We start from the raw sequence: 12,206 nt of genomic DNA on the forward strand, positions 1-12,206 counted from the left end.
ATGGATGGCTTGGATGTTACACCTGTCTGCCATGCCGGCATGTGGTAGTATGTGCATTAGCTCACTTATACATGCATGTAAGCTTAGCAAACCTCTTTCCCTTCCTCAGGTGGGCTCTACCAAGAAGGTGCACATTTCTAGCAGGCAGTGAACCTGCTTCTGAACATCATTAGATTATTTTCTGATGGTGATCTTTTCTCTATACAATGTGATGCACTGTATACCTTAGAAACTATCTAGAACTCAAGGCATTGCCACTAATCACTGACATGTCTTACTTGTAATTGACAAGCAAATGGAGATTTTCTTTTCATGATGGTCAGCTCTGCTTGCACATTTTTCAGGTCATAGATACTCATGGTCAGTATCTGTTCCACTTGGGAAGTGGGTACTTTGGCTACCGATGGTCCTCCTTGCGGAAATCGTCCAAATGTTTATTTTGGCCCTACAAACCATATGGTGAAACTATTCCTTTTATGTCAATTTCATTCCTCTTTGAGTTTTTATTAATTCATTAAGAATAAAAAAGAAAATCGTTATACATGATGCACTTCTTTCACTTTATCTTTCTTTCCCCTAATGGTCACTCAGATTTATGAATGTCATGACTATTTGTAGGATGATGGAATATACGAAGCTATTGCAGGAAGTGACTTTGTCATTACTAGAGTTGCATTTCGAGACAACTCTTCAAAGTACTACATAAATGACCGTGGAAGTAATTTTACAGAGGTCACTAAGAAATTGAAAGGAAAAGGAGTGGACTTGTACAGCAATCGGTTTTTGATTCTTTAGGTGGGTGACGGGCTGATGGCTGAAAAAAGCCTATTTACTTGTAAAAAAAATATCATACCATCAAAATATATCTTCTTTTTAAATTCTTTATCATTGAAATTTCAGGATGAAGTCGAGCAAATTTCTCTAATGAAGTCAAAGATTTGTATTTTCAGCATTATTGTAATTGTAATTGTAATTGAATGAATGAAGGATTGTAATTGATTGTAATTGAATGAATAAATGATTGTAATTGATTGTAATGGAATGAATGAATGATTATGCAGGTGGTAATTGAATGAACAAATGATTATATATATATTTTTTAATGTACGAAATAGCTATGGATATTGACCGTAGCCGGTAATTTGACAGCTATAGCCATTATTAAATTTGGCATATTGCTACGGACTTTTAGCTACAAATAATATCTGTAATTGTTTATTCTTATCACTACAGATATAATTGTTATGGATTATATCTGTAGCTGTTGTAACCTATAGCTATGAATTAAATCCGTAGTTATATGTTCCAGACATATTGTTACAGCACCTACGACTACGGTCGTGCTACGGACTAGAACCGTAGCCATAGGTCTATGGCTACGAATTTTATCCGTAGCATTTACCCATTTTTCTGGTAGTAGCAAGGTGGCTGCCATTGATGGACGGTGTGGATCTACTCCAATCATCATAGTGGGTTGCAATAGGGAAAAGAGAGATTGAGAGAGAGAGAGAATCACGTGATGAAGGGGCCTTGCCACTATGGGTCCCTCGATACATGATACAAAGCATACATCAAGATGGGTCCCAAATAGGATCCATACCATCAATCGGTAGGCCCAACTTGGCTCATCATCAAAAACACAATCTAACCTACAAATCACCCACCTATGGCGTTCTTCTTTAGCTCATTGGTCTCCTAGGCTCCTAAGCTAACTCTTTAAGGGTGAATAATGAAGTTTGAAGGGCTGGATGGTGAGATGAGGGGGTAGAAAGTGGGCCTTGATCTTTTCTCTCCTTGGAGCTTTTCTCTCATGAAAGCTTGGGAAATGGTGGAGAGAATGAGAGAGGAGAGGGTGTTGTAAGAGAGATGAGATGAGAGGAATGGATGTTGTAAGAAAGGGATGGGTGGAGAGAGAGAGAGAGTTGACTTTGGGAATGTGAGAGAGATGGGTAGGGTATGGGTTAGTACTTGACTTGTGATGAGATGTGTACTCGATTGATTTATGTGATGGTTTGTAGAGATTCTCTTGAGATTTACAATGCGTGATGTTTTCTTCGAAATCAACGTGGGCCCAAAACTCCTAGCTTAGGTATCGCATCAGCGCGCGAGATGTGGCATTAGAACCGCGGCGATGGTGCGGTCGCTAGGGTACAAGTTTCGAGTCAGCCAATTTGAGTTGACAATGTGCAACTCAAGGTCGTATGCAAACGCTATCTACGCGTCGCGGGTTGTCGAAATTCAACCGGGAGGATCACGGGATCCGAAGGAACGGTACGAACTAGGTTACGGGCCTTACAGTGGAGATGAGAGATTATGGGGTAAGAAGTGGGCCTCACCTAGGTTCTCCTAGGGAAGCTTGGACGTTTTCCCCCTTATTTGCTTGGGAAATGGATTGAGAAAGAGAGAGAGAGAGAGGTGATGGGATGAAAAGGGATGGTTGAGTGATGGGCGGAGTGGTGTTGTGTAAGAGATGGGATGGAAGGGTATGGGTGCTGTTGACTTTTTAGTGAGAAAGGAATGGGTAGGGTATGGGTTGTGATGGGATGTATACTTAACTTGAGCTTGATGGATTGATGTGAAAGGTGGTAGAGATTCTCTTGAGATTTACAACTCGTGGTATTTTCCTCGAAATAAATGCGGGCCCACAACTCCTGTCCTGGGTATTACATCGACGCGCGAGACGCGGCGTTGGAACCACGGCAACGGCGCAGTCGCAATGGTATAAGTCTCGGGTCAAGTCGACTCAGATATACGGGATGCGACTTAGGGTCGAGCACAAACGCTAGTTACAGGTTGCGAGTTGCCGGAATTTGACAGGGAGAATCCCGAGAGTCTAAGGAACAATACGGACTAGGATACAGGCCTTACATGCCTTTTACTTTTCTCCATCAAGCTCATTAAGAGTGTCAGGCTCATTAAGAGCCTCCTGAATAGTAAACGGGTCCCCCTTATCTGTAATGAGGGTATATGCGATATTAGAGTCGTCCCTTTGTTTTACTGGTAACCTGAGATCACGCAGTGGGTTCCTTCTTACGGGTGGTTACTCCTGTACTTCTATCTGTGTATCTATCTCTGCCTGAGTATCATATGTGTCAATATAGACGTCTAGAACAACCTTTCAGGTTCCTCTTGCTCCTCTAGATCATTCTTGCGGAATAGGGAGCTTTCATCGAACCTGACGTTACGGCTAGTAATGACCTTTCGTGTGACATTGTCGAATGACCTGTAATCTTTCACACCAATACCATAGTCAACAAAGATGTACTTTTTGGTTCTATGGTTTAGCTTATCTCTCTCAACCGATGGTACATGAGAGTAAGCCTCATAATTAAATATGCGTAAATATGAGTAATCCAGCTTATGACCACTCCATACTTCCTCTGAAATTTTACATTCAATTGCCATAGATGAGAATCGATTCACCAAGTAGCAAGTTGTGTTAATGGCCTCAGTCCATAAGTCATTGCCCAATGTAGCATTACTTAACATGCATCGGGTCCTCTCTAAGAGAGTCCGATTCATCCGCTCAGCCACACCGTTTTGTTCGAGTGTTTAGCGCACTGTGTTGTGTCTAATGATCCCTTCATCCTTGCAATATTCATTAAATTCAGTGGAAGCAGATTCTCCACCATTGCCACCATTGCCAGTCCTTAAAACTTTATTTTCACCCTAACTGTTTTTTCATCATTATCGTCCATTATTTGAATATGGTGAAAACTTTAGATTTACGTTTTATGAAGTAAACCCAAACTTTCATGAAGTAGTCGTCAATGAATGAAACAAACCATGATGACCCTCCAATGGAAACTTCTGGCGAAGGCTCCCATACGTCAGAGTACACATAATCTAGCACTCCCTTACATGTATGTTTTTTAAATTTAAAAGATAATCTAGATTGTTTACCATATATACAATGATTGCATATATTTAAATCATAATTCTTAAAAGCTGGAATCAAATAACGATCAGATAGTACTTTCATGCCCCGCTCGCTCATGTGGCCCAGATATGCATGCCATATGCGTACAGACGTGGAATCTATAATAGCTACTGTTGCTCCACTTGCTGAAGTGCTTCCCATCAACCTGTAAAGGTTTCCGTTCCTTTGCGCTCTCATAATCACGAGTGCTCCTTTTGAAACTTTAAGGACACCATTAAGATTAGTGAACTTGCACCCTATACCCTCGAGTGCACCGAGAGAAATCAGACTTTTCTTCATATCAGGAATGCGCCTGACATCAGTTAAGGTATGCTCCATCCCATCAAACATCTTGATGCTTACTGTACCAATAGACACAACATTACAAGCATTGTTATTGCCCATAAAGACCTTTCCACCATCGGATTCTTTGTAACTGGCGAACCAATTCTGATGAGGAGTCATGTGATATGACACTCTTGTGTCAAAGATCTACTCATCTCTATGATTGTCGTGCAAGTGTCCGTTCATGGACACAAACAGAATATCACATCCACTCGTCTCTTCATCAGATGTGACAATATTAGCCTCCCTGGAAGAAGCCTCTGAGTTTTCTTTCTTTGCTTTAGAATTAGTACAATCAATTTTCATGTGTCTAGCTCTCACAGTTCCAGCACTTTAGTTTTCCTTTGCCCTTATTTGGATCTAGGTCTTGAAGATCCTGTACCTCGATCAGTATTTTTGTCTCTCATAATTAGCACGTCGGAAGATGTCCACATGCCGTCGTTTAGCTTTCTCATGGTCGTCCCTTGAAGTGCTGAGATAATGGTGTCGACACTCAGAGTTTTCTTTACGGTGCACATTGAGTCCCTGAATGACTCATACAATGCCGAATGTAGGTGCATCCTTGTCCTGCACACAGCACAGGATAGCCCTCAGGGTGCAAGACACCTTCTTAAATTTTCGTTTCATGAAGGCCTCGTTCTCTTCAAGCTTCTGCTTCACTTCGGTCCGGGTCTCCTGGATCTCCTGTCTCAGGGCGACTTGGCCCTGCTCGAGTTGAGCTAAGCGGGCTTTCATGGCAGCCCGATCATTGTCACACACCTGCGTAGCAGGAGGAGAGCCCTCATTAGTGTCCTGGGCCTCCTCTTTTTCTTCCTGCTCTCCTCTTCCCTTATCTCATCTCCTTCTTCATCACTCTCCTCTTCTTTGCTCTCCGTCTCATCCTCACTCTCGTCGAGTTGGGCTTGAAGCTGTCGCGACCCACTCTCCATATTGTTGAGAGTAGTGTCGTTGATGAAATGGATTGGCACAGGACCTTTTGCGCCAAGTCTGTAGCCGAATTCACGTGCAAGCTTACATATGAGTCGGCCGAATGAGAGTGAAACGGTCGTCCTAGTAGAGCGTGCGGTCAGAACTATCTGTCGTAGTACATACGTAGGCACGCACAACTTCTCTCCCTTCCCAGCACGGTATAGAAAGTCTACCATTAGGCACGTGCATTCGCTGCGATTGTTCTACCTGGGGTACACGTTGTACGTGAAGATGTGATGGAGCAGGCGGAAGTCATCAGTCATATTGGACGCTAGGAGGCTATTGTTTGGATTCTAGTGGGCCAGTTGGCCACAAAGGAATTGCGTGGGACGATCCCTTTCACGTGCACTCCGAAAACTCTTCTCACTAGCATGGACTTCGCCAAGCGGCATCCCCATGAGTCGGGCTATCAAGCCAACATCAACTGTGGCTTCCTACCTTCCCAGGGAATTCTGAATTGCAAGGGCTCCAGTGTTGGCTCTTGAATATGGGCATAGAAGGCTCGGACAGTGCTCACATTCGCACGAGACTTGCCCTCAAATATAGGACCCCACCCGGCATTCACCAGGCGGTCCATCACCAGATATTCCCCAAAGAGCTTCTCGTCCACGTGCGCTTCAAAAAGGACCCTACGACCCTCGAATCTTCCATGGGACAGATCTGCCAGTAGAGCTCTCTCGAGGGGAGCCTGGGGATCGAGGTCCCGCTTTATCCTTATCTCTCGATCGATGCTTGTACCCGCGGCAGCGCTTTTCGGTCTCCTTAAACGAGTAGGGGAGCTAGGCCCGGCTTCATCCGTGGAAGTCTTCTTCTTCCCCATGAGAGAAAGAAGTGTGAAAATTGAGAAAATCACCGCCACAAGCTCAAAAAGAGCCATGGAGTGAAATGGAAAGGGGAGATAAAAGGGATTGTTGGACTTAAAGTTTTTTTAAGACACAAAGGAAGGGTGTGCACTCAAATGAAAGGAAATGAGGGAGATAGGAGAGGGATTTTGATAAAAATGGTGGAGGGGTGTATGAAATGAAGGAAAAAGAGAAATTTTGAGAATGGAAGGGAGATTTGAGAGGGGAAAAGGGTTTTTAGAGAAAAGGGAGAGCTTGGGTGTGTGTAAGAGGGGAGAGGGAAACAAATGAAAGAAATAGAGGGAGTCCCACGTGATTTCGTGGGCCCCACAGCATCCCACAGGTGACCGCCCGCCCGGCCTGTGCCGGCCCGACTGGCCCGGTCCACAGGACCGGTGAGGCCTCGCCGATCCGGCGATGCCATCGCCGGTCCCTGGACTCCCCTGCGATGGCTCGCCTCCTGGGTGCCAAAAACATGCGAGGTCCACTTTGGGTCCCCCCGAATTGCACCGATTTGGCCGCCGACTCCGTTTTGAGTCGTTACGGGTCCCATCTCGCGTATATTCACGTGTTTTGGGTTGTGTGAGTGTGGGACCGGTTAAATCTTTATCTAAACTCATCGATTGATGGTCTAGAAAGGATCTGGGGTCGCCACGCATGATCACAGATGCGTACGGGCCCCGATTTCAACAGTCAGTTTCACATTTGAATGATCAGTTTCGCCGTCAGGCGAAACTTGGAAAATCTTAGAGTTGTTTCTATGTTCATCGCACCCTCCTAAGTCAAAGTACGTCAGTGTACGTCGTGTGACCATAACCCAGGTCCAGTTTAATCCAAATCATGCTCTGATACCAACTTGTAACGCCCTGAAAATCGGGGGTCGAGCAGGAGCCCAACTCCCGAGTTCCAACACATCACTTATGCAACATAGATAAAGATGATTAAATGTTGTCCGTATTAGTGCATTAAACATGAGTGAGATTATACCAAATCGGCATATCATACTCCAGAGACAGTTAGATTACGCAAGCGAAAGACTGTGATAGATATATAAAGCATATTAGTAGTTGTAAGTCCCTAGAGTATGAACATGTCAACAGGTCAAATAGTTACATGTATAATTCTAAAATATAAAAAAAATGATAAAGTGTAATATCATCTATCCATATCCCTATAGCCCCGATGCGCAACTCTAGGTCTACATAGACCCGCCAGAGACTTGCATGTAGGAAAACTCCTCGTTGTCATCATAAAAGTCAGGCTCCGCCCCATAAGCATTGCCGTCATCCGAAACAAAACAGGGTCTGGTTGGTGTTTTAAAACACCGTCCCAGAACGTGGGAGTGAGTGATCAACTCAATGAAGCTATAAGGCAAAGGTTAACATGTTATTAATTTAGTCAAGTAGTAATGATAAAGCAATACAACAAGCATTCCTAGGTATTCTGGTTAATGCAAGGATGATATGAGTTAATGATGCATGCCCTCGCCTACACTCCCTCTGCGACATCATCTCACGATTACGGCATGCACCCCTTCCCCTGTGCTCAACTCCAACGCCAAAGGCACATGCAAATGTGGTGCATGTACATGATTAGCCAAGTTCTTAATTAGACTTATTCATACAGCAGGTTTGGGAAGCTAAGGTACCTCCCTTGTATCATTTACCCAAACAATGATCCATCTAGGGTCGTCAATCCTAGTTAATCACATACGTTAGGCAAGTTTCGGTCACTACCACCAACGCCCTACCAACTGAGAGTCTATTTTCGAAGTCTTGTCACCAACCCGACTAGGGACCACAGCCAGGTTACGCTGGGGTAGGCCTATTTCATACTTGAGGTCACTCTCTAACGCTATTTTCGAAGGGGGTCCGGATTAGATGGTACACCCCAACCCACGCTGGGATCGCAGCCACGCTGCACCGGTGTAGGCCGACAGCTCGAATACAGTGTCCCATACCACTGTATTCGGCTCACGAGTTTGGGTTGCTCACTGGTCACTACGGGGAGGCTCGTCGCCCCAGCGTAGGCCGACAGCTCGACCACGGTGTCCCATACCACCATGCCTGGCTCATGAGTCTTAGCGGATCGTGGTACCATGGTTGAGACGGGTCTTTACATTGGTAAGGGGTACCTTAGGTTCAAGCAGTAGTGTTCATACATGGTAAACACACAGTGGGCAAATCGGGTTACTTGACAAGTTCGATTGGTACGAGCGTACGCTGAATTAATCGACATGAAGCGTTAACCATTGTCGACAATTATTATACGACTCGGATTCTCCGAATGCATCAATTGTGGTGAGACTAGCTCTGCCACTCAAACAGGAATTGTTACCGATTGCCTGGACTACGTTGTAGTCCCAATCACACTCAAATGCAAGAAGTAAGCATACATGATAGTCATACGGCATTTAACAACCAATTCCAACGTACATATCATTTGAGCATATTATTCAACACATATAACATGATATTCTACATATACATTTGCTACACAAAATGCACTTGAAATTAAAGCTACATGAAGAAAAGTACACATATAGCTAAGGTAGTTGAGAATGCTATCTCAACAACCCTTGTAAATACAAAGCATCAACCAATTACTCATACAGGCATTTTGTTAAACACTTAGACTACATATTACACATACGTGTAATATACTAGTTCCAACAGACATTAAGGCAAATCCTTTCACAAAGGAGCTGCCACTCATACAACGATCATATATTCTCAATTTACAAGCATGGCAAGCACAAATTATATTTCCATAGTCGTTCAGACATTTCAACAAACACATAGAACGCATTATACTCAACATAGTTTATATCTATATGTAATATATGGAAAACATCGTATTTAAGCATATGTGACAGCAATCAAGTCAGTCCTAAACCATTACTGACATTAAAAGCCTTGAAAACCATAACCTAAATGTTTATAGTCCGCACCTTTCGCCGGTAGACTCGTAACGAACTCAGTTTAAACACTAAGTCCTCGCCTACGGCACAATAATAACATATAACATGAAATAGGTTAGCTACTTCACCATTTACTCTACTTGAATCCCTAAAATAGATTAGGATTAGGATTTCTTACCCAAGAATGGAGTCGGAATCGCTGGAATAGCGATACAGACAGGGTGGTTAAACACGTGTGGAGAGATGGGATCGAATCCCAGGAACTCTCTCCCACTTTCTCTCTCACTTTCTCTCTCTTTCTTTTTCTCTCTGCTCTCTTCTCTCTCCTAGGGTTGCAAATTCATATGTGAAGGGAGAGAGAGGGTTTAAGGCACTTATATAGGCCCAGAATTGATGGGAATGGCCCCAGGGCCATGGTATACTTAGGTTATAGCCAAAGATTGGCAGTTTCAGTCCAACGGAGCTGATCTGGAGGCCCCTTTTCTACATACAGTTGGGAGTAAGCCCCCTGACGATGGATCGACGCTAGGTTAAGATCTCGGTCTGATCAGATCAGTGGATCAACCGCGGAGGACCTGTTTCAGTTCAACGGTCACCGGTACTCGATCAGGGCCACAAGTATACTGACATGTGTTGGAGATTTTCCCTGATCCGAGGGTGTAATTGGGTCAGAATCTAACGGTTTAAAACCTTAAAATTGGCCTGCAAGTGAATGGCTCAATTCACTTAAGTTTCAGTTCATATCCTAAATATATTCTTGTTTCTCACACACTTCGCTCCGGGCTCAAGTTGTGCGTTTCTGGACACTATCTAGATTTAATTTCTGAGGTGGTAGTCAAGCCCAGTAAGGTAGTCATAACCGTATAGTTTTGCGGTCATCGAACTTTCGACGCGTGGTCTAGGTCCGATATAGAGTTTCAACACGCTCCCAAGAACAACTGAGTTTTGAGATTAATCCTAAGTTTTTACGTGATATAGCGTTAACGGTTCTACTCGTTTTGGGTCTTACAGATCGTATTTAAAGTAATTAGTGCTAATTTCACAGGTAATCTAGTTTAACACTTAATAATTTTCGTCTAATTTCTAAAGGGTTCGATCCTTAGTGATTTTTGCCTAAGGTGGTACTCGGGTCTTTGTACGGATTTTTCTGGGACTTTACAATAACAATCTAAGAGCACCATTTAAACACAAAAGAACACAAAGATTTAACATGGAAAATTCTTTTGAGAAAAAACCACGGTAGAAAGCGAAAGAAATCCATCATGAAAGCATAAATTATAAAGAGAAAAGACTTACCCAATTCAAACAACCTCGAATCTCACCCTTTTTACACCCTTTGAAACCCTAGAACCCCTTTTAGAAACCCTTTGAAATACTTTAGAAAGTTTTATCATGTTTTAAAATGGTCCTAGCAACTCTTATTTATAGTTTAAGAAACCCCACTTTCGCACCCACTTGAAATAGTCCAGAAACCGCCTTAAATTTATGCAGTCCGCGTAACCTTCGACTAGTTGAAGCAGGGCTTGGGCTAGTTGGAGGGCACCTTCGACTAATTGAACATGTCCTTCGACTGGTCGAAGATCTCAGAAATTCCACAATACATTATTGCTTGACTTTGAGCCAAACTTTCTCCGGGCTAGTTGAACTTTTCAGATTTAAGACATCTGTTAATCAACATTTTGAACTTTGTTTTTCAAAATCAAAAATTTTTTAACTTCTTAAATTTCTTTTTCAAAATGTTAGTTTTTTGTCAAAATCTCAAAATTTTTAATCTCATTTTTTCTTCAAAATTCTTATTTTCTTCGAACTTCTTCATTTTCCCTTTCAAAATGTTTTTTTTTTTTTCCAAACTTCTTAAATTTTTTTCCAAATTATTATTTTTTTCAAAATCTAATTTTGTTTATAAAACTTTTTAATTTTTTCAAAATACAAAATCTCTCTTAATTTCCAAAATCTATTTTTTTTTTCCAAATTTAACAATCTATTTAAACTTCTCAGGTTTTTTTAAGATGCCAATTTTCAATTTCTTAATTTTCATTTTCAAAATGTCAATATTTTGTCAAAATCTCAAATTTTCTCTAACATTGTCATTTTGTTTTTCAAATTTGCAATTTTTTTACACTTTTCATTTTTCTTTTTAAAAATGCCAATTTTTTTTACAAATTCTCGATTTTTTTTATCTCATGTTTTTCCAAAATTCTATTTTTTTCAAACTTTTCAATTTTTTTTTTTCAAAATCACAATTTTTTTTTTTACAATCTCATTTTTTTTATTATAAACTTTTCAATTTTTTTTCAAAATACAAAATCTCATTTTTTCCAATATCTAATTTTTTTCAAAGTGCCAATATTTTTATTTAAAATGTCATTTTTTCAACATCTCAATTTTTTAAAAAATATCAAATCTTTTTAAAATCTCAATTTTTCACAAACATTGTTATTTTCAAAAAACTTTTGAACTTTGTTTTTCAAAATCACAATTTTTTTAACTTCTCAATTTTTTGTTTCAAAATGTAAATTTTTAAATCAAAATCTCAAAATTTTTAATCTCATTTTTTCTTCAAAATTTCTATTTTCTTCGAACTTCGCAATTTTCTTTTTCAAAATATTTTTTTTCCAAACTTCTCCTTTTTTTTTCAAATTCTATTTTTTTTCTAAATCTAATATTTGTTTTCAAACTTTTCAAATTTTTTTAGAATGCAAAATCTCTCCATTTCCAATTTCTTTGTTTTTTTTCAAACTTATTAATCTGTTCAAACTTCTCAATTTTCTCAGAATGACATTTTTTTTTTCAAAATCAATTTTTTTCAACTTATGATTTTTTTTCAAAGAGCTAGTTTTTTTTTTTTTTTTTCAAATGTCAAGTTTTTTCGATATTTTAATTATTTTTAAATATCGATTCTTTTCAAAATCTCAAATTTTCTCAAACATTGTTATTATTTTTTTTCAAAATTTTGAGCTTTGTTTTTTTTAATCACAGTTTTTTTTTTAAAAATTTTCAAAAATGTCAATTTTTACCAAAATCTTTTTTTTTTTCTTCAAAATTATCAACTTTATTAAAACTTCTTAATTTTTTTTGAAAACGTCATTTTTTTTCTTCAAAATCCCAATTTTATTGAATCAAAATTCTTTTCAAAATCTCAATTTTTCTCAAACATTGTAAATCTTTCTTAAACTTCTCAACATTTTATTTAAGAATCATAAATTATTTT

The sequence above is a fragment of the Magnolia sinica genome, chromosome 11, assembly GCF_029962835.1.
Source record: "Magnolia sinica isolate HGM2019 chromosome 11, MsV1, whole genome shotgun sequence".
NCBI lineage: Eukaryota > Viridiplantae > Streptophyta > Magnoliopsida > Magnoliales > Magnoliaceae > Magnolia > Magnolia sinica.